This window comes from Myodes glareolus, chromosome 2 (assembly GCF_982192425.1).
Source record: "Myodes glareolus chromosome 2, mMyoGla1.1, whole genome shotgun sequence".
Taxonomy (NCBI): domain Eukaryota; kingdom Metazoa; phylum Chordata; class Mammalia; order Rodentia; family Cricetidae; genus Myodes; species Myodes glareolus.
The window spans coordinates 76,346,295-76,372,143 of NC_142027.1; the positions used below are offsets into that span (position 1 = coordinate 76,346,295).

Genomic DNA, 25,849 nt, shown 5'->3' on the forward strand with positions numbered 1-25,849 from the left:
ATTATAAGTATCAAAATATAATGTTCTAAAAGCCAAAGGCCTGCTGATGGGGCCACAGAACACAGTCTCGACTACATTCTCTGACAAGACTCTGATGGAGTCTGACGACACCCTTTCTTGTGACATCTTCATCGCCTCTCATCAACACCAGGCACAATACACTCACAGCTGACTACATGTGAATTTGTGAGCCATGTGACCCAGACACCAGTGAGTAGAAAACCAATGTCTTCCTAGAATGAACACATTGACTGAACCAACCGCAGGGAAACAAAGCAGAATCTCCTGTGAACGCTGTGAACAGAAGAGCTGTAAAGGATGGAACGTGGTTCAACTAAATAGCTGAAGCTGAAAAGGAAAGTCCAAGAAACAAGGCAGTATGGATGAGCTGCGTGGGGCAAAAACGAGGGACCAGTAAGAAAATTATGGGTGAAAAGTAGCCAAAGAAATAGTCTACAAGTAAGTGAGAAGAGAAAATACAACGAAGACAAAAACCATAGTAATAAGCACAGTCAAATGGCCGAGAGCATCAGCAAAGGGACTGCGGAGGAGATATTCCTCATTTCTTTGCCCACAGCCTTGCTTAGAAAACACTAGGAGGAGCTCAAGGTACCAGCACTCTGGCCTATTCTGTGCCTTGAGTTCATCTGCTGAAACTTGTCAACCTTGAAAGTGACCTCAAATGCCATCACCTCCTGCAGCCCGAGTCCACTTGTGGGTTTGCATAGCCTTCTTACCTTGTCGTTGTCCCATAGTGAACTGGGCTTTATACGAGAGCTGCTTAGTCTCCTACACATGGTGATCTCCAAGATGAAAGGGAGTCCTCTGAGCAAAATGTACTCCTTAATGCCAGGCCTTGATTTTCCAGCGTGGGAATTTGTCATTGTTACTATTGTCAACATGACAGGATCTAGAATCACCCAGGAGATGAGTCCCTTGACATCCCTGTGAGGGAGCGTAAGTAGGGTAGCATATCTACCTTAACTATGAGCAGAACCGTGACTTGGGCTGAAGTCCCTGACTAAAGGAAAGAGAGCAGAGTATCACCATTCAGCACCCACTGTGGTGACCTGCTGGCTGCACATGCAACGTGACACCATGACCTCCCCGCCATGACAGACTGTACTCTGTAAAGAAAAGGCAAAATGAACCCTTCTTTCCTTAACAGGCTCCTGTAGTTATTTTTTTCAGCAATACAAAAAAAAAAAAAAAAACCTACTAGCATCCTTGAGGAAAGGGTGCGCTGTCTTGCACAATTCTAGAGGACACTTCCTCACAATGTATCCTGACTGCAGACAATGTATTTTTAAGGAACCCTGAATTTACTCACAACGATAAGCTTCCAAACCTATGCATGACAACGATCAGGGAGAAGTCACTGCCTCACTGCCTGCATGTACATTTGAGAAGTTCATAACGGAAACAGAAGCAGCAGTAGGCACAATAAGTCTGCCCACCAACTTTCAGCATCATCTAGGAGATGAACAAAAATGTAAATGACCCCCACACACACAGTACCTGAGGACCCTAAATCAAGTCAGCAGAGGGCAGGATTCACTATTATTTCTAATGAATGGGTGTCTGTAGAGTGGGCTCAAGGCTTAGGTAGAAGCTAGCAAATACAAAGAAGCAGACACACATCAGGAGGAAGGGAGCTGACAATAAAAATGAGACATTGAGTCAAGAAAACTCATGATCTATTAGGTACATCTCCTTGGCTGACAGGGGACTTTGGAAAGAACACTTGGAAGGTGGCCCTCCGCTGCAGCTTCTGGGCTCAGCAGTTTTAGACATCTGTTATTACGAGCCTGTCTCACTATAAGACCTATACGAAAGAGTTCAATGTTTGTCCAAAAAACAATATTTGGTCATTCTTTCCCATGTGGACTTCAGTCATTAAAATACAGTACTGAATTGATTCCACAATCTTATAGCTTAAGGAATGTAGTCATAATGCTTCAATATCTAGGAAATAGCTATTCATCTTTTTCCCAGATTTCATGTATTTCTTTTATTCTTGAGAAATTTTTTCTTCAACTCAGTTTTTTTCTGTTTTGTTTTATAGTATATTTTCAAATGACAGTAACAATGCACTACCTTTATTGGGGCATGAGACATCCAATGTCATAGGGCCTTAAAAAGTAACAGTTCAAACAGAACTTGTAATTGCACAAAAGTCATACAAAGCATTAAGAAATGTTCAGCGAGATTGCAGTTTCTGGATTCTGGTGGGTGCAGGCTCTGTGGGCCCGAAGTTCAGTGGTGACCCCTGACCCATACAATACTGACAGTAATAGCTCCTCAGCAGCCACAGGAGGAAGAAGCCCAGAAACCATGACGCTTGTGACCACAGGATTCTGCTGCATTTAGGAGTTAATGATGTCCTCATCATCACCGGCCACTTGGACACCCATTTAAATTTCTTTCTATGTTTGTTTGTTTGTTTTTGAGACAGGCTCTCTCTATGTAACTCCGGTTGTCCTGGAACTCACTACATAGACCAGGCTGTCCTGGAACTCAGAGATCTGCCTGCCTCGGTCTCGGAAGTGCTGAGTGTGCCACCACTGCCTGGCTTAATGAGTGATGCTTTCATTTACAGTCTTCTAGTAAGTGCTGGCGATGGTTCCAATTCAAATCCCAACTTGCTCTTCTCGATACTTACTTGCTTTTGAAAGTTCTTATCAATTCAAGCCTACAATCGCCTTGAGTGCTGACAGTCTCCAGCCTCATGTATCATTCACAGATTTAAATTATGCTACCCTGCCGTATCTGAGGATATGGGCAGAAAAACACCGTACAAAGAGGCTTGTGGTGGTGCCAGGTATGTCTGGAGATGGTGGGAGAGTGCAGACAGCAGAAATCAACACATGAAATGGTTAAGGAGGGACCAGTAACAACAATTTTGAGTTCTGAGTATACATCCTTCTCCCCAGATAGATAGAAGTTTATTAAGAATAGAATTCATGTCCTGCACTAGAAGCAGACAAGACAAATGACAAAGTCCCTACATTCTTGGGATTCAGGGACCATATATTTATGAACTGTAACAGTTCAAAAACTGTTGTGGTTGAGTGGTAGAGAGGTTCCCCATCATATAAAAGGAACTGGGTTCCGCCCTCAGCAAAATAGAAAGGAAATAAGAGCTAAAATGAAGCAAAGACTAAAGTCAGACACAGATGACGAATTCCCAGAATTCCACAATTCAGGACTCAGGGTGGAGAATTCTAACGTGAGAAAACTTACACAGGGACCAGAACAGATAGGAGCAATTGGCGCTGATGTCCACTAGCAAGCTGCAGGGGACAAACCACAGAAATCAGAGAACACGCTACCCTCTGCCCAAATGGATTGGCTGGTACCCACAGTGTACAGCTCCCACCTCGGTGTGATTGCACAAGAGAGTAGACACTAACAAACCAAGACCAATGCACCCAGGCTTGCCTGACCCGGAGGACCAGTGCCCTCTTCATACCGTCTCCTAGAGAGCCTTACGTCTCCAACCTTAGCATCCTTCGCGGAAGCATTATAGCATAAAAAAAAAAAAACTGATAAAATCAAATGTCACCCTCAATGACTCTTCAGAAGAGACTGAGGCACAGAGAATAAATGAGTGGCCGGTGGGAACAGAAGTAGTAAACAGCCCAGATGTCCATTTTCCTAAAAGAAACCAGACTGCCTTTTCCCAAATTCAGTCCCTGTAGAAGGATGACTTCGTTGACATAAACAATGTGCCAAGCAAAATTCACACCTGCATACAAGGTCAAGGAGTGACCAGCGACAAACACAGATAGTTTCTGAGACTTAGGGGAAACCAGCTTGGGAAAACTCTAAACACCCATTCTATATGCTCAAACCCCAGGGAAGGTTCTATAGTGAAAACAGAAAAAATAGAGTAAAGTTAAAAAAAAAAAAGCTACTACTCATAAATGTGTCACTCACAAAATCAAATGTTTGAAACGATGTGAAATCCATTCATTTTTAAGTACAGAAAAACATAGCCGCCTTTGTGAGGTACAGGAGACACGCAACCCAATTGCGCTCCGTGGGTGAGTAACTTGAACCAGGAATTCACCAAGGGAGTTTGAGGAGCCACAAGACACAGCGCTGAGCAGAAACCCTTGTGAGACACAGTGGATGTAATAGTCATATGATTAACAAACTGTCACATCAACCATATCTGAAACGTGGGAACACTCTGGCACTTCGTATTTTTAAAATTGACATTTTGATTCATTACTGTAAATAGCACTTTGGGTTAAATATTGTGACAGGGAACAGATCATATAGACGTACATATATATTCACTCTATATATTACTACACATGTATCTTTGTCTAGCTCCGAAACAGTGTATAATCTATGAAAGCGTCCCCTCCACTGATGTTTGGGCTAGTGTATGCACTGGCTACTCCACTCCTGAAAGATGTTCTTCTTTGGCAAGAAGCCTGAGGCGTGGGAAGATGGGGTGACTGACAGGAGTGGCTTGGGAAGAGACTCTGGAGAAGTCTTCCCGCTCCCACAAAAGGTTTCAGAAAGACTCATTAACTTCCTGTTCCCACCTCTATGAAGCTACTGTCACAAGCATGTTAAGAGAGCTCCTGTCTTCAGGGTGCTGCATAGCTCCAGAAGGAAATAGCAAGCAGGAAAAGCCCAGAGGGAGGGGGAGGTAGGAAGAGAAAACAAGCAAAGCGATGCTTTGGGGGTTTGGGGTTTTTGCCTTTTGGGGTTTGGGGGTAATTTTGTTGCTTTCCTTTTTCTTTTCTTTTTCTTTCTCTTTTTGCATTTTCCTTTATTTATTAGGGAGAGCAACTGTTCACACGCAGTTTAATACAACTAAACAAGGTATGACTATCACTAGACAGTAAGAAATAAAGCAAACAACATGTTGAAATCTATGACATTCTTTTCAGAGAAAGCGTATTTGACTTGCATCTCATACTAACACCCGGGACCTTTTCCCTTTCCCTGAAATTCTTTATTCCCCCTTTTTTTAATAATTGAAAATAGATTCTTCTCTCATACAATACATCCCAACCAGTTTCCTCTCCATCTACTCCTCCCAGCTTACCCCTGTATCCCCCTCTCCCCTACATCCACTCGCCCTCCCCTCCATTTCCATTCAGAAAAGAGCAGGCCTCTGAGAGCCTACAGCCATACAGGGCAACACAAGATATAATAAGACAAGGCAAAAGCCCTCACACCAAGGCTGGACAATGGAACCCAACAGGAGAAAATGAGTGCCCCAAACAGGCAAGAGAGTCAGCCTTAGCCCTGCTCCTTTGTAAGGAGTCTCACAAACACCAAACTAACAACCCTAATGTAAGTGAAGAGGCTCTGGTGCAGACCTATGCAGGCCCACACTTACACTTAGGTCACCGTGAGCCCATATGGACCCTGCTTAGTTGATTCAGTGAGCCACGCTCTCCTGGTGTCCTCCGTCCCCTTTGATTCTGACAATATCCTCCTCCCTCTTCTAAGCTCCAAGGGGAGGAATCCAGTAGAATCCTCCAATTTAGATTCTCTCTCCACATGATGTCTGGCTGTGCATCTCTGCACCTTCTCCCACCTGCTGCTTGAGGAAGACTCTCTAATGACAACTGGACAAGGCATCAGCCTAGCGATACAGCAGAATATCATGAGGAATCCCTTCATTGTGTTGATTTCTTTTCCATTCCTATTTGGTTCTACTCTAGGTCTCTGGCTATTCATTCTCTTGTTACTGGCCATCTGAACAGTGCCGGGCATGGGCTGGTTTTTGTGGTGTTGGCCTCAAATTAAAACAGACACTGGTTGCCTGCTTCCGCAAGTCCTGCACTACCACAGCCCAGCAGATCTGGCAGGCAAGACAGGTTGGAGGTTGTACATTTTGTGGCTAGGTTGGTGTTCAGGTCAGTGCCTATATAAAAAGACTAGAGAAATTTCATGCTAACTACTTAACAGCATACCAGAAGGCTCTAGAATGAAAATAAGTAAGCCTACTCAGGAGCTTAGATGGCAGGAAAGAATCAAACCGAGGGCTGAGGTGCATAAAAGAGAAACAAACACAACAGTACAAAGAGCCAATGAAACAGAGTTGGTTCTTTTAGAAAATCCACAAGATAGACAAACCTTTATCCAAACTAATGAGAGGCTATACAGATTTACAAAATTAGAAACGAAAAGAGGGACATAACTACAGACAGCAAGGAAATCCAAAGAATCTGTAGGTCATGCTTTCAAAACCTGTACTCCACAAAATAAGAAAATCTAACAGAAATGGATAATTTTTTCAATAGACACCACTTGCCAATGTTAAATCAAGATGAGCAATTGAAATAGGACTATCACCCTAGTAAAATAGAAAACAGTCATTAAAGGTCTCCCAAACAAAAAACGCTAAGGCCAGACAGTTTTAGCACAGAATTCTACCTGACTTTCGATATAGAGTTAATGCCAATACTCTTCAAACTATTCCACAAAATAGAAACAGAAGAAACATTGCCCAATTCATTTATGCCCAATTAAGGCGACAGTTTCCCTAAGACCCAAACCAGATAAAGACTCAATAAAGAAAGCAATTATAATTTCCCTTTGAACACAGATGCAAAAATACTGAAAGTGTTTACAAACCAAATCCAAGAACATATCAAAAAGACCATCGCGCATGATCGAGTAGGCTTCATCCCAGATGCTGGGATGGCTCAACACATGAAAACCAGTAAATGAAATCTACCATATAAATAAGCAGAAAGAAAAAAAAGCACAAGATCATCTCATTAGATGCTGGAAAAAAGCCTTTGACAAAGTACAAAACACCTTCATGCTAAAAGTCTTGGCGAGATCAGGAATACAAGGAACAAACCTCCCTGCAATTCTTAACTGTTCCTCTCTCTAAAATACCCGAGCTTCAGGAAACTTTCTATTTATTGATAATTCCAAGTTTATTCTGAACTTCCTCACTAAGACAAATTTAGCAAACAAAAATAATCTCATCACACACACGCAATATTAGACCAGCATATAAGTATACGGGAATGTACACACACACATGTACACACACACACACACACACACACATACACACTACAATCTGTCTTGTGTATTCATGTGTATTCAACTTTCTCTCTGGACTCTACACTGTTATTACTCCACTTGCTGTCCTCCAAACACCAGAAAAGGCAGAAACACCCGAAAAGAAAGAAACTCAAGAGCTATATACAGTCAGATGTACACTTACTACAGATTAGTTTGACTCAATACTGCTTTAAATTAGGCACCAATGTTCTCTCTCTGAGTATGCTCTATTTTATAGAAAAGAAAACTGATCCAGTTTTGTGATCCAGGTTTGTGAATTCTCAGAAAAGATGCCAATGCCATCAATAAATAAAATGTTATCAATAACTCATCCAGGCTCAGTGGGTAAAGATGTCTGCTGTGTAGGCCCAGCAGCCTGAGTACAATCCCCAGAACTCGGCAAACGAAGGAACTAACTGCCTCAATAAAGCTGTCCTTAACATTCATGCATATTACTGTACATATGTTTACTTACACATGCATGCAATATGAACACACACAATATAATTTTGAAATAAAAGTTATCCAGAGTCTAAATTCCTTAGGAAAGCAAAATTAACACCATTTAATAAATAAGGCCAATATTGAATAAAGACTTAAATGGTCAAATTCAAAAATTCCTATATCCTTCAGTAAACCAAAAAGGAATCTAGTTGCAGTATGTGTTTCATTAATCGAATCGTGCAGAGCAAAAACCCTGTATAGGCCACGGTTAAAAGTTAAAGGAGTCACATAAACTATTTCCAAAGTTGCTGGAAATTTTAGAAACCATCAACAGAAATGTAGTCCTGTTCCCTCGGCCTACTGAGAAAACACATTAGTTACTATACCCCTCAAAGTGGAATGGCTTTTTTCAACTTGGGCCTTATCATTAACTTCCCAAACTCTTAAGGAGGTAGACCACAACCCTCAAAGTCCAGAGCCTCCTCAGTAGACGCCTGAAGCGCTGGTGAGGAATGAAGCCTCTAAGTGCTAGGGCAGAAGAGAAGTGACATCACAGCATACAGCAAACGAATTTGGATGTCAATCAATTCTCAGTCACTTACTTTTTAATACGTATTCTTAATCTTTTATTTATTGTCAGAAGTTTTGTCTGCATGCCTGTCTTTGTACCACATGCATGGTGACCACAGAAGTCAGAAGTGACTATCAGATCCCCTGGAAGGAGAGGCAGAGAAAGTTGTGAGCTGCCATCGGCTGCTAAGACAAACCTAGGTCCTCTAGAACAGCAGGAGTCAGTGCTCTTAACCCCGGAGCCATCTTTCCAGCCACAAGCACTTACTTGAGGTCAATTTTACTTTCATATGTTCATTGCAAAATGAGGACAATAAAATTATTTTGGCTGTTATGAATATTAAATAGCATACCAGAAGTCTTAATAAAATCTAAATTGGTGAGAACACTTTTCCCCAAAATCCAAATTTGCCAATAATCAACAGCAGATAATAAAAATATTAAGAGCTCATGAAAATCCCACTAAGTTCAATTCAACAAACATGTACTGTAAATGCCTGACCTGTTGGTTTAGGTCTCTATTTAATGCCAGCATTGAAAGTCAAGGGAGGAAAGGAAGAAGGAAAAAGAAGTCATCCAAGTCACCATTTTGGTCCCTAAGAACTTTCACTTATTTTACAATGTGACAGTGAGCTTTTAGAAGACACGTGGACTTGGACAAGAAAGTACAGAAAGAAAGCCTGGTACTGGTAGGGAACGGTTTCTGTGCGGCTTAGGGATGCTGGACACGGCAACAGGAAACGGCTCTGACAGCAGAGGCCATGCCTTTAGTTCTTCCAACTGAAGATGTGGAATAGGACAGGCAAGTCCAGCCACCATGGCTCTGCAGAGGGCACTGGCTGCAGTTCAGCACCTTTGGCAGTTGCTCTGAGTGCATTAATCCTCATCTGAGTCCGTCTGAGTTGATCTAACAGGCTAGCTTATACTATGCAACAAAGAAAGAAAGGAAGGAAGAAAGGGAGGAAGGGAGGGAGAGAGGGAGGGAGAGAGGGAGGGAGGGAGGGAGGGAAGAGGTTTACCAGGACTGCGGTCCTGGGGAAATCCAAGAACAGTGTAGCAGCATCTGATGGGGGCTTTGTGCCATGTCATCTTGTTGGTGCTAATATTTTACTATTTCCTCTTTCAGGGACCTGCCACCCAGCTCCCAAATAAATCACACACAGCATCTTATTATTATTTATGAACACCCAGCCTTAGCTTGGCTTGTTTCTGGCCAGCTTTCCTTGAATTATTTTGTCTTCCTTTTGTCCATGGGCTTTTATCTTTCTCTTCTGTCTTACTTTCACTCCTTCCTCCACATCTTGCTGCGTAGCTGGGTGGCTGAGCCCTGATGCCCTCCTCTCCTTATTCTCTTGCTCCTCTCTTGTCTGTTGTTGTTGTTTGTTTTGTTTCCTTTTCTTGGTTCTCCTATTTATACCTTCTGCCTGCCAGTCCCATCTACCCTTGCTCGTGCCTTACCATTGGCCACTCAGCTTTCTTAGCACAATCAGGTGTTTTAGACAGGCAAAGAATCACAGCCTCACAGAGTTAAACAACTGCCACATGAACCAAAGCAACACACCTTAAAATAATACTCCTCAACATCATGTCATGAAAGAAGGCAGACGGGCAAGAGAAGACCAAGGCAGGTGAGCCAAGGAGGAAGCTCCAGTCATCATACCCCAGGAGCAAGACGGGAGAGCTCACGCTATCATAAACCGCATGAGTAAGAAGGGAAAGGTCATGTTATCATAACCCTACTTGGAGACAACTATGCCGTTCCTGTGATCACTCATTCACGGTGGCAGAGCATTTCTAGTCTAATCACCTTCTATAGGAGCCCACTGGCCATCCTGCTGCACCAGAATTAGGTTTCAAACTCATCTAAGCTCTACCATGGTGCTGCGTTTCTGCCTCTATGCTGAGCTACTGTCCCAGTTTTGAACCTTCTCTGGCCACTCTGCGGAACAGTGATATCCGCACCCTGCTCCCTTCATAGTCGTCAGAGCTGAAGTAGAAGGCGAGGCAGGGCTCGATATGACAAGGAGAAGCATCACCTGGCTGGGAATCAGACCTCCAGCCACTGACACTCAGCAGCCGCAATCCCTACTAACGAGCAGTGCTGGACCATATTTACCAGCTCTTCTTGCTCCTAAACGTTCAATGTCTGGGCCCCCCAGTTTCCAAGGGACAAGGGAGCTCAGCAGTCATATGGGTGCTCTGATATGACCACGGTGACAATTTCCAATTGTGGGGAAGGTTAGGGGCTCCTTCAGAAAATAGCTGATCTAAACAGAGCCCAAGGGGTGTCATGGTAACACCGCAAGCGAGCTGCCAGAGGTAGGGAGGAACACAGCCAATATGCGTGCGCAGCTGCCACATTTCCAAGCAGCGCTCAAGCCTCGTTAATATCATCTCGCTTAATACTGAATCCCATAGATCATGAGCTATTTTTACTGTGGGCTTCGGAGATCGGCGACTTCTCTTCTCCGCCCGCACCTCCACGGTCTGAAACAGAGGACTGCTTCGGTGGGAGAAGTAGAAGAAACAGAAAAGAAGTGAGTATTAAAGAGAAAAGATTCTGAATGGGACCAAAAGACAGCAAGGAAAGGAGAGCATGGTGTAAGGGCACACGAAAGCACGCTAGGAGCTGCTCAGTCAAACACCGTGCCCTACCTCTTCAAAGACTCAAAGATGTACATGGGCAAGAAACTGGGCAGGCTGTGCCCTCCTCCCTCCTCACCAGTCACGACCGCTGACAATTTTCACCCGCCTCCATAACCCTCACCTCTTCTAGCAGGCACTCCACAGAGCCCCGCACCCGTTTGGTACAAGTAAGCCCCTAGGCGCCATGTATTACTTTTCAGTGCCTACGGTGCTACAGCGCTTTTGCTAACTGCCCTATTGCTAAGCAACCTATCTCCCTCCCTTGTGGAGGAAAGGGAACTCTAGCTTCTGGTAACAGCCGCCAGCACAGGACCTGGCACACAGCAGACACCCAGTGGTGTATGATACAGACTTGTACCCATCTGTGAGGTCCAGCATTGAGGCCACCTGTACCACATTATTCCTCATGGTCTCTCAAAGAAGCAGAGGAGATAGCCAAGGCCTGCTCGGTGGTACAGAGTGACTTCGAAACCAGCCAGCTCTCTCGGGCTTTGTAACATTGGGGCTGAACTTCTGTTCCAGGAACCAGACAGATAAAGCGGGTGGTGGAGGCGGGGGGTAGGGGGGCTGCAATACACAGATTATTTTGAGTTCTTTTAGGCTTCTAAAACTAGATAAGCGTGTAAGCCTCGTATACCCAGCTCAGATACAGGCAACAGCAGAGGAAAACATTATTGAAGAATATAACTCTGTATTCTGCTTCCTAGAAAACTCTGTCTAGTGAAACTCAGGAAGCGGGGGGGGGGGGGGGGGGAGACAGGGACAATAAAGACAGGGAAAAGCGAAAGGAAATGTAGGTATAAAAGACAACTGAACCAGATGTAAAGGCATGTGTCTTTAACCTCAGCTCCTTGGGAAGCTGAGGCAAGAAAGTCAGTTGAGCCTGGGACTTCAAGACTAGCCTGCGTAACAGACTCTACCCCAAAGGAAAAACTAAAAAATAACAAAGTTAAATGATAAGGCGATTCCAAAGCTAAGCGATAGACACAGATGGCTTCCCTAGACAGAGGGACAGTCCGTGATATAGTACTAGATACACACAAATGGTGGTCAGGAGGTGTTTCATAAGAGCTAGTCCCCTGCAGCAGAGAGGCTATCAGTCTCACAAACTGGTGAGATTAGTGGCCTCCCATCTTGGGTCACTCTAACAGTCTGAATTTCCTACACTGTGACATAGACTAATGAGCACCCTCCCAGCCACTGTAAGGCAGAAAGAGAGGCAGCAATGAAGAAGTTCACGTGGGCTGCGGGCTTGCTCCATTGCCATACTAGCACTGTAAGTTTAGCTAAGGGGCTTATTGGGCTAGAGAAACAAGAAATCTTAAGAGGCAGAGTCAGGCAGATCTCTGTTAGTTCGATGCCAGCCTGGTATATAAAACAAATTCCAGGATAGTCGGGACTGTTACTCAGAGAAATCCTACCTCAAAAAACCAAAATAAACAAAGAAAAGAAATCTTGTAGAATTCCAGATGGTGTTCAAGGTGTCTGAAAATTATCTTGTCCAAGGCTCAAGACTTAAAAGACTTGAAAGTCATCACAAAAAAAGGCTCTTATCAAGAACGTATTTCTGTGATCTCCACCAGTTTCTCTGCCATTTCTAATGTTTATCTGCCTCAAATCAACCTTTCCTTGTACGCCAGGGGCTAAATCTCCAACTCCTTTTATTGCTCTATCAAGATCCAATTAATTATCTTCAAAGTTAACTCTAGTCTCTGGGCATCTAAAAAACCTCTAAGAAAAAAAAATAGCTTCTCCAAATCCCTTCACCCCACAAGGCTTTGCTGGGATTACACATCACTTCACAAGCTATCAATGGGCTCACACACTGCCCTGAATCCTGACTGGCCCTAGATCAAACTCAACTCCATACACTTTCTTGCTTTATCCGTAGAGCTAGGGTAAATTATTTTATATAGGTGATGCATGAATGTTCAGGGACTTGACTTGACTAAAAAATGTTGGGTGTTTTGGTCACTCAGCCAGGTACCATCTGAAGCGCACCATACTGCCTAAGAACCTTACAAGCCATCATGTATATAATCAAACACACTATTTCCAATCACCTTCCAACCTACCGAATGTCTTAACACATTATGGATGGAGCAATAGAACTGTAGACACAGACTGCAGCTTGGCTAGGCAGCAACGCACATGAACAATCGGGCACCGATGCTACTGTGCCTCTTTAGAAGCAAGTACATCACGATGCGGAGACAGAGAGTCTTCCCATGGGACTCACACAGGGACCCTTGTGGAATGGGACAAGGTACTGTTTGCATCATGTGCTACCGTGTTGGGTTGACAAACTCTCAATGTCCCATCCTTAGCTGAGCAGGCTCACTCCATCTAGTGTGCTGAAATAGAGACATCTGCCAAGGGAGCCCCATTGCAGTCACTTGCCATAAAGGTTTTGCACTGAATCCACACTCAACCAAGACTGTCTGAGTGGGGAGGATCTACGACACAGAACTCCGTAACTCCCAAAGCAACAAGGCACAAATCAGACGGGAGGCTTTAGAATCCCTTCGGCAGACAAGGTCTCAGACGCCAGCACACGTAGTATAGGCATGGCCCCAGCCAGACAGCCAAGGCATATTGGCACAACCGTAATTTGTCCATCCACCAATATGCTCCACAAAAAAACACCCATATGCTTTCTCTTAGCTTCCATATGCTTTTAGAGCGAGGAAACTAAAATATTTCATTAGTTTTGAGTAATTAATAATTACTTATTTCACAATACTCACCCTCATTAAAAAACGAAAATAACTGATTAAGCTGCAGGATCCTGGCTTTCAGCGCAAGCTTTTTGCTGTTTCTTCTTCTTTTTTGTTTTTTTAAGTCTTCCCCCGTAGGAATTGAGGAATAGAGCGGAGCACCAGTGTGGCACATTACAGAGAACGAAGCCTGATCATACACATCACCCTGCATTCCTCTTGACTGAGACATTACACTTTAATAAAAAGAACATGGATTGGGGGATCAGAAAAACTCTGGAATCCACTCGGTTTGGCTTCTGTGAACGGTACTTCTGAGGAAATGAAAGGTGTTGAAAAGATAAAGCCGTCTGGATCCCTTCAGCCCAGTTCTCTCCTATTCCCAAGGAGTAAACTCATGGTGTCCCCGCCCTCTCTCCGGAGGCCTGGGTACCACATGCCCCAAGAATGCTGGCAGAGAGCCAGGGCTTGCAAGCAGGCCGTGGCCTAGAAGAATGTCCCTCATGTGCTAATAAGCACGGGAAAGACCTGGGGATTCTGTAACAATGCAGACTGATTCAAGATATGGAGAGTAAGGTCTGTGATCTGTTTGCCTTTCTAGGAGACTCCCAGGTAGCATGGGCATTGCTGATCTCTGATGGGCCAGGACCTAAAACACACCATAAGGAAACAGAACAGGTAACAACGAGGAAGCCGTGTCTATCTCAAGAAGCCATGAGGATTACTAAGGACTTACATCGTTAGTTCTCACGCTGTGGGCTGTCACCCCTTTAGGGGGTCACACAACCCTTTCACAAGGGCCGCTATCAGATATCCTACCCATCAGATATTTATACTGCAATTCATAGCAGTAGAAAAAGTACAGTTATGAAGCAGCAGCTAAAATGCTTTATAGCTGAGGACCTAAGGGCCACAGTGTTAGGAAGGTTGAGAGGGACTGGTTTACAGGACTGGTAATGAGGGTATGCTTTCCATTTTAGAGGTAACAAAGCTGAGGGTACCAGATGGAATCAAGTACCCTTGCAAGGGCGGTGAGGTAACAGAGCAGGTACAGCGGCCTCTCAGTGAGGTTATGCCAGTGGAAGACAGGAAATACAGAAGGCATTCCTGTACACAGTTGCTGTGGAAACTGTTTCCTCTCCATTCTTCCCAAGGAGCTACTAACCTGCTGCCTGAACCTTGCTCTGTTGCCTCTGCTCTCTCTGCCTCCACTTCCCCACCTGTAAGGCCAGGGTGTTGCCCCGGCAACCGCTGAGGCCTCCTCTGCTTCTGGCATAGGCTTTCATGTTCTGGCTCCCACATACACTCACAGTGGGTCACCAGCACTAAGTATGGGGTTCATCCATGTGGCAGTCATTACAACTTGGCAGAAACCAGATTCCAGCTGTTCACATCTGGAATTACGTGGAGATGCGTATGGACAGAAATCTGTCTCTGTAAGAAGCCCCATGCCCGAGACAGCAAAGAAGAAAGGACAAACTCTTCCCTTAGCACCCAAGTCCCACACCTGTCAATAACTCAGACTCTTCAGGACGCCGTGACCCTAGCTGATTTTTGCTCTCCCTCCTCTCACAAAGACAGCCATACCAGAGGTTCCAAAACCAAGGGAAAATGATGAGTTAGTTATAATTCTCTGACGTTCATTATTCTGCCCAAAGGTTGAAATATATAACTAGTAAGTTATCACATAAGTGAGTCAGAAGGTGTGAGCTTGCTCCTCGCCAAAAACCTCAGAATGTCACCCCGTATTCGGATGAGGCCCATTCACCATGATCTACCAGGATTCCTGCTCCTACTCAACACCATCTCCGCAATGACTTGTGTTTTGCTGTTGTTCTGGACTGAAATTCAAATCTGGCTCTTCACTAGCCACACTGCTTTGAACAGGTATTTCTACTTCCTACGATTAAGTTCTTTATATGGGGGAGGGGTGTACAGCTTGAGTTCCTCATATGAAAAAAAATATTTTGAAAGTAAATAATTTACTGTATTGAAATTATAAGCAGTTAGCAAATTCCCGAGTTAAAATTCTTTATTTTATTCTTACTGAATGAATAAATTAACAAATGGGACAAGAAAAGTAAGAATTTGGCTGGGTGGTGGTGGCGCACGCCATTAATTCCAGCACTTGGGAGGCAGAGGCAGGCGATCTCTATGAGTTAGAGGCCAGCCTGGTCTACAGAGTGAGTTCCAGGACGGGCTCTAAAACTACAGCGAAACCCTGTCTCAAAAAACCAAAAATTAAATAAATAAATAAGTAAATAAATAAATAGAAAAATTTCAAGGTTAAAACATCACTTAATAGGTGTGTGTGTGTGCATGTGTGTTGCCAGATGGTAGTGGTACATGCCTTTAATCCCATCACTTGGGAGGCAGGAGCAGGCCGATCTCTGTGAGTTTGAGGTCAGCCTGGTCTACTGAGCTAGTTCCAGGTATGTGTGTGTGAATGTCCAGAGTCATGGTAAGGAAGGCTGGCAGAGAAAAATAACACAGGATCTATGATTAAAAACCCAAGAAACATGATGCATGAAACAACCAAATGGAAAATCCAGCTTCTTACATACAGAAAGATCATTTGTCTACCCTAGAACTCATGTAGATACAGCCTTCAGAGTATCTAAAAAGCCTTCAAGTTATCTGGCATTCTTGGAGGATGTGTATGTTTGTGATTGGTCATAGTTTCATACGTGTCCCCTTTCTCCTCTCCTGTTTCCACCAACCTAAGTTGTAGCAATGCTCATATTAAACAAGAGGGATGCTCTGCATTTCGCTCCTAGCATGGCTGAAAACTTGCTAAGAGAGCAGAGGCAAACTGAAAATTCAAGAAAATCAGAGTTGGGAAACCTTCCCTAGCATCTCTAACCAACTCTCAACTCGCTGAAGAAGAATCAGAGGTTCAAAGAAAAGTCCGGCCCTTCCTAATGTCACCATACAATGACCAGAGCAAGGGTCTGAACCATGGACAGTAAAATAATTCCCAATCACCAAATCTTAGTATTCTTTAAAAAACCCTCCTGTTTTGATATTCTGACTTGTCTTAACACACTAGATAATGCGAACAACAGACAAGGGACTAACCTTTATTTACTGGTGTTAGTAATGGGTGAGTTTACCAGAACCTCAAAGATGAGAACACACAACAATATCATCGATAGAACAGCAGTTCTCAACCTGTGGGTCACGACCCCTCTAGCAAACCTCTATCTCTAAAAATATTTGCAGCAGCAAAATTATCGTTATAAAGTAGCAACAAAGCAATTGTATGGTTGGGGGTCACCGCAACATGAGGAACTGTATTAGGGGTTGCAGCATTAGGAAGGTTGACAGCCACTGACATAGACAGCTGACCCTTTTCTTTTCTAACTTGAAATTGCATGTTATTGGAGCTTGGGAGAGCCAGGTGTCCAATATCCAGTTATAGAATCCATATACTCTAAAATTCCCATCAGTAACTGTTCTCCGTCAGATCAAAGAATCAAGGGTTAAACACAATCCCAATTTTCTACACAAGGCTCTCCAATGAAGTCACGGGATTGTGAAAACAAGGCAGAAGGGAGAAGGATGATATTCTAGTCACTAGAATATTTAACTGAAGAAAAACCTGGATCAACTGCTCCACCCTTGCCCTTCAGCAGATGCTGGGATGGTCTCAGAGACAGACAGCTGATATCAAGACGAGGGACAGTCACAGGCTCGATCCTTTCAGGCCACACACCACACAGAGCATGCTGCTGCACTTCCCAAAGCAATGAGAGTCTATCCAGGTAGCCAAGGAAGAAACCCACACATGATTATCACTTCTGCTCCATGTCAAAGAGAAGAAACAATAGCTGATTAGCTTTATTCAAGACAGACCAAGACAATTTTCCAAAACTGAAAATTTAACATTGCATGTAGGCAATATAAACAAGTCCATGGGGATTAATCTGGTATTATTCCTCTAATGAGTCACCATGTAGAAAATGGAGACAGCCAATGGTCTGCAGGCGGCCAGAAGTCAGCTCTTGTTCTAGAACAGAGACCAACGATTTGGAAATGATACCTTATGTTCTTTAAGAGTAAACAGGGTGTACAATTTCAAATCCCATGAAGTGAGGCTTTAAATAGATTTGGTTTGGAAACGGGACAAGGAACACACAGTTGGTGGATCAACATCAAAAGCAGAGGAAAAACAATGATTACACTCATTGATATCTGCTGACATGTATACTGTCAAGTCTAATTACAGATTTAAATGGCTATTCTTTATTATTCCCACTAATACCCATTTCTACAAGACTGTTTTACATGTGTACATCATGTTCCCAGAATATTTATTCTCCGTCTTCCAAAGATTGAGATAATTCTATCTCTTATTCCTCATGAGCCTATAAATCCAGAAGATAGGGATTACATTGCAGGATATATAGATGACTGACAGACACACATGGATGGGTAACAAACAGATGTGTAAGTAAGCAAGCAAGTAGGGAAAGGGGGGGGAGAGAGACAGAGAGACAGATAGATATAGATAGATTGGTAAATTGATAGCGGGGTAGGTAGGTTAGTACATGAAATTTCCCATTTTAAATAGCAATTTTATAAATTTTCAAGGTTTAATTAAAATATCTTTTTTATCCTGAGTGGGATGTCAGTAGGGAGAGGGGATGCAGCTAACTAAATAACCTTCTCAGCTTCTCCTACCAGCATTTAATAAGTGGAAACTAGGGGAATAAGCATGTGATAACGGCAGTCGCTAAATGAACAACTCTCTCAAGCAGATTTCTGAAGTAAAAAATTTAGGTAGATTCACTTTTTAAACCCCCTTTGCTTTAGGCATTCTGACCTGTCCTACTTGGTCTAATGATTCACCCAGCATAAGTCAGAGGACAGGCGGGGATACTCCTCTTCATTAGGATGATGACATTGGGTGAGCTGGCTAAAGTCCCTGAAAGTTAGACCCATACTGATGTCAGAGAATAGTGGAAGGTTAACTCTCTTCCTTTCCAACTTGAATGTACGTGTCATGGGGTCCATCAAAAGCTGTAACAAGAGATGTCGTCAGGAAGTTCTCTTTTGATATATTTGTCCGTGACAATGATATGTTAGACACAAGGCTTTGTGCGGAGATTTTGTATGCCATAGTATGACTGAAAGAAACTTTCTTGCATCTTTTTTGGCATACACATCTCTTAATAGCATTTTCTTTTGTAAGGCTAAGAAAAAAACTCACCTATACTCACAACTGAGCTAATTCAAGAAGTTTCTCAATTCATGTCACCCACCTGTTACATATTTAGTATATTTGATAAATACTAGCTTTGAAAATCATATTAACCTAAAACTATAATTCCCACTTGATTCTAAATTAGTAGTTCCTGTGCTTATGGGGAAATACCAACCAATTTCAGGTTTTTTAAAAGAGAACTGTGTGAAGTCATGTTCGCAATTCATCATCATGGAAATAGTACACCAACGTTATTAACAGGATGTTCTGTGGTACAAACGTTTATAGCAATCTAGATGACTCCAAATCTTGGGCTGCTTTCTCCTCCAAGCCCTCAGGTCGGGAACATCCTATTGATGACTTCACCTCCTGCTAAAGAGGATCACACTGAACACAGAGGTTTCACCGGGAAAGGCAAAGGCCAGCAGGCTGGCTCTCCGGAACATTAGAAGAGCTGAACCACAGGTGTTTCCTTTTCTCTTCTAACAAACTCCATTTTCTCAGTAATTCACAAGCAGGTTCTCTTCAATGACCTCTCTGGCATTAGCAATGGTCCGTCAACAGAGGGGCAAGAAATTGCAAAAGACTAACTCACTCTCTGAGTTCTTATTTCATTGCAACCTTGCAGTCCTTGGTGTGGGACTAGATGGCTAGCAGGCAGATAGAAGCATTCTCTAGTCCATTCAGAGCCAAACAATTCTGGCAGTATCGTATAGTGAAGATTACACTCAAAGAAGGAAAGCTGAGGAGACAAGGTTGAAAGCCAGTCTGTTGTACATTAGCCGATAGCACGTTAAAACCATGGAAAAGGCTATCCTAATATATAGCACCACTGTGGATTCTCTAATGTTGATTAAATGTCAGTTTTCCATATTGTCCAGATGCTTCCCTTTTGGTGCTAAAAGAGCAGAAATTGAAAGGGAAAATTAAATCAAGAAGACATAAAGGAAAGGAAGGTTACCACCTTGGATATTTTTCCTGATTCTCGAGAACATAAAGTACTTTTCTGTGTCTTCCATTGCGAATCAACCTTGAGCATCATAGGTTTGGGTGCCTGTTAGCATTATGTAATTGTGAAGACTCCAATTCTCTCTTACCTCAAGCAGCTTCTGGCTTTTGGAAGGGACAATGGGCAAGGCTCACCCAGACGATGTGTTAGTCTCTGTAAATTAAAACAGGCAGAAGTTACTTGTGGGCACTGAACACCAAGTGTACTTTAACCCATCCATAATAACAACCTTATATCTATGCAGCAGTTTGTTTTGAAAACATTTCTACATTCATAATTTCATTTCACCCACATGAGCCAGATAAATAAATGGGAAGAGATTATTCCATTCATAAGTGAGGGAGGTAGGACCTCATAGAGGGGCAGAGAAAGCCAAGCGAATTGGTAACTCTTGTAGAGAAGTTCACAAACAACATTAAAAATTGCCTTCAGTTCAGAAATGATGACTTGTCCAAGAATATACAGTACAGTACAACAGACGACAGAACATGAATTCAGAAAATGGGGCTTCTCCACTTCCTTAGTGATCTGCACTTTCTGCCTCAGTTTCTCCTACGTCACGACAATAAGGAATGCAAATGACTCACTCACTGGATCTTAAGTCATGGTAGATGAGGATACGAAAGTCAAAAGAGCAGTCTGACTGCCCTGCTGAACAGGAAAAGCACGTGTCATTCAGAGCCTGGCAACTGACTTCCTCTCCCCAATGACCTTGGGAAAGATACCAAAGGTCTCCATCAACTTTCCCATATGAAAATGAAGATTATCGGGGCTGGGAGAAGGTAGCTCACATTTTTAATCCCAGCACTTGCGCTCAGGAGGCAGAGGCAGGCGGATCTCTGTGAGTTTGAGGCAAGCCTGGTCTACAAGAGCTAGTTCCAGGACAGACTACAAAAGTTACAGAGAAATCCTGTCTCGAGAAAAAAGGAAGGAAGGAAGGAAGGAAGGAAGGAAGGAAGGAAGGAAGGAAGGAAGGAAGGAAGGAAGGAAGGAAGGAAGGAAGGAAGGAAGGAAGAAAATGAAGATATCTGTATTGTCTAGTCAAAACTGTCCTCAGCTAAACCATTAGTGGGGCAGGGAGATTTTCCTCTGTATTCACAGTGGCCGTGCACAAACTGCTAATATTTCTTTGCATGAGCTAACAGACACTGCTAGAGCACATTCTGAGATGGCTATTTCTGGAATTTGTGGTCCTAGTTTTAAAATATAATAAGATCATCTATGTCATTTGTTTGTTTGTTTTCCAAGACAGGGCTTCTCTTCGCAATAATCCTGGCTATTCTGCAACTCACTCTGTAGACCAGGCTGGCCTCAAACTCACAGAGCTCCGTCTACCTCTGCCTCCAGAGTGCTGGGATCAAAGGCATGCACCAACCATTGCCTGGTAATGTCTACTTTCTATGTCAATCTTAAATGGCCTCAGTAGACACACACAAATGCACATGAGCATACATGCACACACAAGGCAACAAAAATTAAAATAACATTAGAAACTCAAGCGCCTTACTAAACTGCAAAAACTAAAGCTGGAGCTTTAGGTAGCAGAACTGCTCCAAGTTTGCAGCCTTTCCAAGTCTGCGCCGATAGCACTGCCTGAGGCAAACAGAGAGAACTCGTTGGATATTTTACATAGACGGCAAGAAAACTGGTTCGCTGAATGTCCACTTTTAACAAAGCACTCCAAATGCAATCGGAAACATGGCTGGTAAGATGTCCTGTCAAAATCTCATCTCCTAGCCGTTAACCATTCTTTAACATCGTATTTTATTTTGTAGTCTAGAAAATGTACATGCTCATTACATCCTAAAGCATGTTCGTTATATGCTCAATGAGTCCTTATGGCTCCAATTTTACAAATCTAGCAACCCAACTTCAAAGGTCACAAACCTAACACAGAGCAGATGAAAATTTAACCTTGAACCCTCATGCCAAGCATTTGCCTCTTATATACGGTGAGAGGCCTCCTGATTTGAGAGAATTATTTAACTTCAGGAACTGGAAAACAAGTATGTAAAACAGAAATTGAAATTAAGCAGAGAATACAAAACTCAGAGAAATAAATATCTCCTGTTTTCTCATATATACAGAATGAAAAATAGAGATTTTAGAATAAAAAAATGAAAGGAAGGAAGAAAGTGAGGAAGGAAGGGGGAAGGAGGGAGGGAGGGAGGCAGGGAGGCAGGCTTGAAAGTGGGGAACTGATGAAGCAAAGGGGGCCAGGAGTGAATGAAACATGAATGAATAGAACTGAAGTACATTGTATAGATCATGATGAAAGCCAGTATCGTGTACAAATAATAAATACCATCTTAAAAACGTACTAGAGTTTGGATTGTGCCTTAGCACCAAGTAAAAGGGCAGAAACAACAACTTCCCATCTGTGGTCTCAGCAGAAGGTGACACACGACTAAGTAACGCTGTGTGCAGTTCTAGGTGACCATGAACACTTTCTCAGACCACCTCAGTGAAGTTTCACAGATGCGTTGTCCTCATCCAAAGTGTTAAAATACAAGGCACTGAAGAAGAATCTGCAACAGTGGCTTTCATGAAGACTTTCATCAAAACCTCTCCTCACAGAAGTGGAAAGGTTCCTGACCATGCAGTCACCAGCCTGTGTGCATGGTTTGAAGGTGACGTGTCCTCTACAGCTCTCAGGTATTTCAGAAGGCAGTGAAACTCTCCATAACCCACACGGGGACACGACAACTGGCTAACCCAAGACAACCTTTGGCAGTGAAGCTAGATATCCTGGGTTACTTTTGTGGATTTTAGGCCTACTGACCCAAAGGAAGAGATAAATCATTTCTTAAATGATCTTTCCTCTCCCAAGAATGCTCTCACTTCCAGAAGCAATTTCAGCCAGAAAAAAAAAAAAAAAAACAACAAATGACCAAAAAAACCCTATACATTCAAATTCAAACTTGTAAATTCTCAACGTATTAATTGGAATTTATGTAAAGATAGATTCAAAACCTAACTGAAACTAAATTAGCATTATTAAAATATTATTTTATTCAAGATAAAATCAAGCAGAAATTTAGAATCTATGGTGAACAATGGGAGAGAAAGACAAGAAGAATGTCTGACAATAAAGGTAGGCAAACACGTGCACACACCACACACACATGCACACATACCACACACCACAGTACACAACAGAGATCATTTCAATGGGTGTTTCACAAACTATGGTTCAAATCTATCACTTCAAGCAATAAAAATTCAAACCCTAATGTAATAATGCAAAAAAATAAGAACAAAAAGTTTAAGTAGCAAAGTCTAAGCTAGCAAATGAGCAATCAGACAGAGCTTTGTGAGAAAAACAATTCTGACATCAAGTCAGCCCATCACCCCAGACATCTCTGAACAGGGATTATTGCCAAGCAAGGAACTCTGCAAGTAGAGTTCTAAACCTAGGGGTCCTATTTATCTTGTGAGCACCTGGGCTCCTACGGAGCTCTCCAGTCTAATGGCTAAGGTTTGTAAGGAAAGATATATATTTGAGTTTCTCTTCTCAGAGGTCTAGACTACGGCTGCCTAGAAACCATTTAGAGAATTCCAAAAGTTATTTTTCTACATTTTTTGTACTTTCATAATTTTCAAGTGGCAAAAAAGATTACTTATAGTAAGAGTTATTTAAAGTAAATGATGTTATGATGTAAATTTGGAATTCAGTCCCCAGAAGCAAGTAAAATGTTAGATTAGGACAAAGGCATTAGCTGACAACTATGGATGGCCCCCAACTCTAACCATCAAAAGCCAAGTGATTTTTAACTGTGCTATCCCAGCCACCATTCTAACATACTTATCAAGAATACAACATATTCCACAGCTTATAAATGATCTGGTTGTCTCATTAAGGTAATGTTTGTCAGTATTTAATTGCTTCCCTCCCTGATTTTAATTTCCTCACCTGTCAGCATCGATCAGAAACAGTGAAATCATCTGACATACTAGTTGATTATGTTCAAATTAATCAAGATTTTTTTTAAAAGTAAGATTGCTTTGGCCTACAGGTAATGCACAACTTTATAATGTAATATTTAGGAGAGGTCTGCAATGGAACAATCTAGAAATTAAATGGAAGACTTGGGAGTCCCGAGGAGAAATGTAAGTTATTTTCACATCTACAGATGTGAACATTAAAAAGCCAAGACTATCTTTAAAAAGAAATTTAATTAACTAGTGTTCTCGGGACAACAGTCGACCATGCCTGCCTGCAGGCAGGAAGAAGCGTGGTGATCTCAGAATATTTGGGAGACATGTCAGGGAGGAATGAGTAAGTATGAACTTGCCTTAAATAATACAACTTAATAGTGTACATATAATATAACATTAAATATAATATATAATAGTCGATAATAAGCTGGCTACTCCGAAGTTGCCATTGATATTGATAACTGTCAACAGCTCGATGTATGCTTCCATGCAGATTAATCAGAGCAGAGGACCTGAGGGGGCTAGGATTGGTGCTATCAGTAATAGTAGCCATCTTTGCATGAGACAGGAAGCAATGCTGAGGCTCAAACAACAAAGGAACGCCTAGATTTATTTTTTAAAGCGTATAGGTGTTTTGCATACACATAAGCCTGTGCACCATGTGTGTGACTGATGCCCACAGTCCAAATGACATCAGATCCCCTGGGGAACTGGAGCTACACACAGCTGTGAGCAGCCATGTGGGTGCAGAAAATCCAACCCAGGTCCTCTGGAAGAGCAGCCAGCACTGCACCATCTCTCTGAATACAGCAGAACAACTGTTAGATACCTAGTAATGGCCAGGCCTGGTCTCATGGTCTATGTGAACTGGGCAATGCACCACAATTACTCAGCAGAGAGGACAAAATATAAACCTTCCATATATAATTCTTCAGTGCTGATATCTATCAGAAACAGTGTTTAAAACACACTTTGGAAACCTTGAGCCCTAAACTCGTTTAGAGAAAATAAATGAAATGAAAGGAAAATACCCTGCACGGCTTCCTGGCACGAGATTGTGTTAATACACTAATGTTATTCCTACCTAGAAATAGACACACGCATGAATGTAATAATAATTGGGTCCCAAAATGAGCCCATAAGAGTGGAAAACTTGCATGTGAAGTTACTCTGCACTTATCTAGAGACTCTTGAACAGAAGAAAGGAAGCCACTGGGTGCGGACAATGGGGGTTGGAAAGGGAGCTGGGGAAACAAACATAAAGGTTAGGTCTAAAATAGCAGTTTTGGAACCCAAGGTAAACCAACCCTTGGTATGAGATGTGTCATGTCATTCTTGTAGACTCTGGTCCTACTAGACTTCAAGTGTCTCCTTTAATACAAAGGTTTTGGGGTCCTGAAAAGTTTGACGAAGCAGACCTTTTCTTCCTAGAAGTAATTTATTATTAATATTTAATTAGCATTCACAATATGTCTCATTATGGCATCTTCAAACAAAGCTTGCCTTTGTTCATTCTCCCCACTTCGCTCTCACACGCCCCAAACCCCCTTTATTGTCTGATTTCCATTCTTGTGCCACTTGTATCCTGTTAGGGTTTTCAATGGCTGTAAAAAGTCACCATGATTGTGGCAACTCTTATAAAGAAGACATTTAATTAGGGTGGTTGGCTTATAGTTCAAAGGTCGGTCCATTATCATCATGACAGGAAAAGCATGATGGCCTGCAGGCAGGCATGGTGCTAGAGCAGCAGCCAAGTGTCCTACATCTTGCAAACAACAGGAAGCTGACTGACACTGGGTGGTATCCTGAGCATAAGAAACCTCAAAGCCTGCCCCCACAGTGACAGACTTCTTTCAACAAGGCCACATCCATTCCAAAAAACACAGGCCTCCAAATAGTGTCACTCCCTTGCGATTATGGGGGCCAGTTACATGTAAACTCTCACATGCTCCTCAACACTGCATCTTCCCCCTGGCTACTACTCTTCTTTGGAGTCCCACAGTCAAAACCCACCCTGACCTCCACTGTAAAAAAACAAAGACTATAGGCTAGGGTCTGTTCCCATGTCCTTAGATATTTAAACTAAAGATAAAGGCATGATGATTTTATCTTTAAGTCTTGGGTTACTTCATTTAATATCCTATTTTCCAGATCCATCCATTTACCCAGAAAATTAATCCTTTCATTTTACCTCTGAAGCCAAGCCTCTGCGTTTTTCCTGAAGCCTGTAGTCTAGGCTAGCCTAAAACTGGTGACCCCACTGCC

At 42.6% G+C, this 25,849-nt stretch overlaps 1 protein-coding gene across 10 annotated transcripts in view; it reads right to left on the reverse strand.

The window, feature by feature from the left end:
• Positions 1-25,849, reverse strand: part of Lpp (LIM domain containing preferred translocation partner in lipoma) — a 597,751-nt gene that overhangs the window by 418,152 nt on the left and 153,750 nt on the right. For all 10 annotated transcript variants that reach the window (XM_087901861.1, XM_087901836.1, XM_087901839.1 and 7 more), the window contains one exon: positions 19,734-19,798. The gene's annotated coding sequence lies outside the window, so the exon portion shown is untranslated. The remainder of the gene's footprint in view (positions 1-19,733; positions 19,799-25,849) is intronic.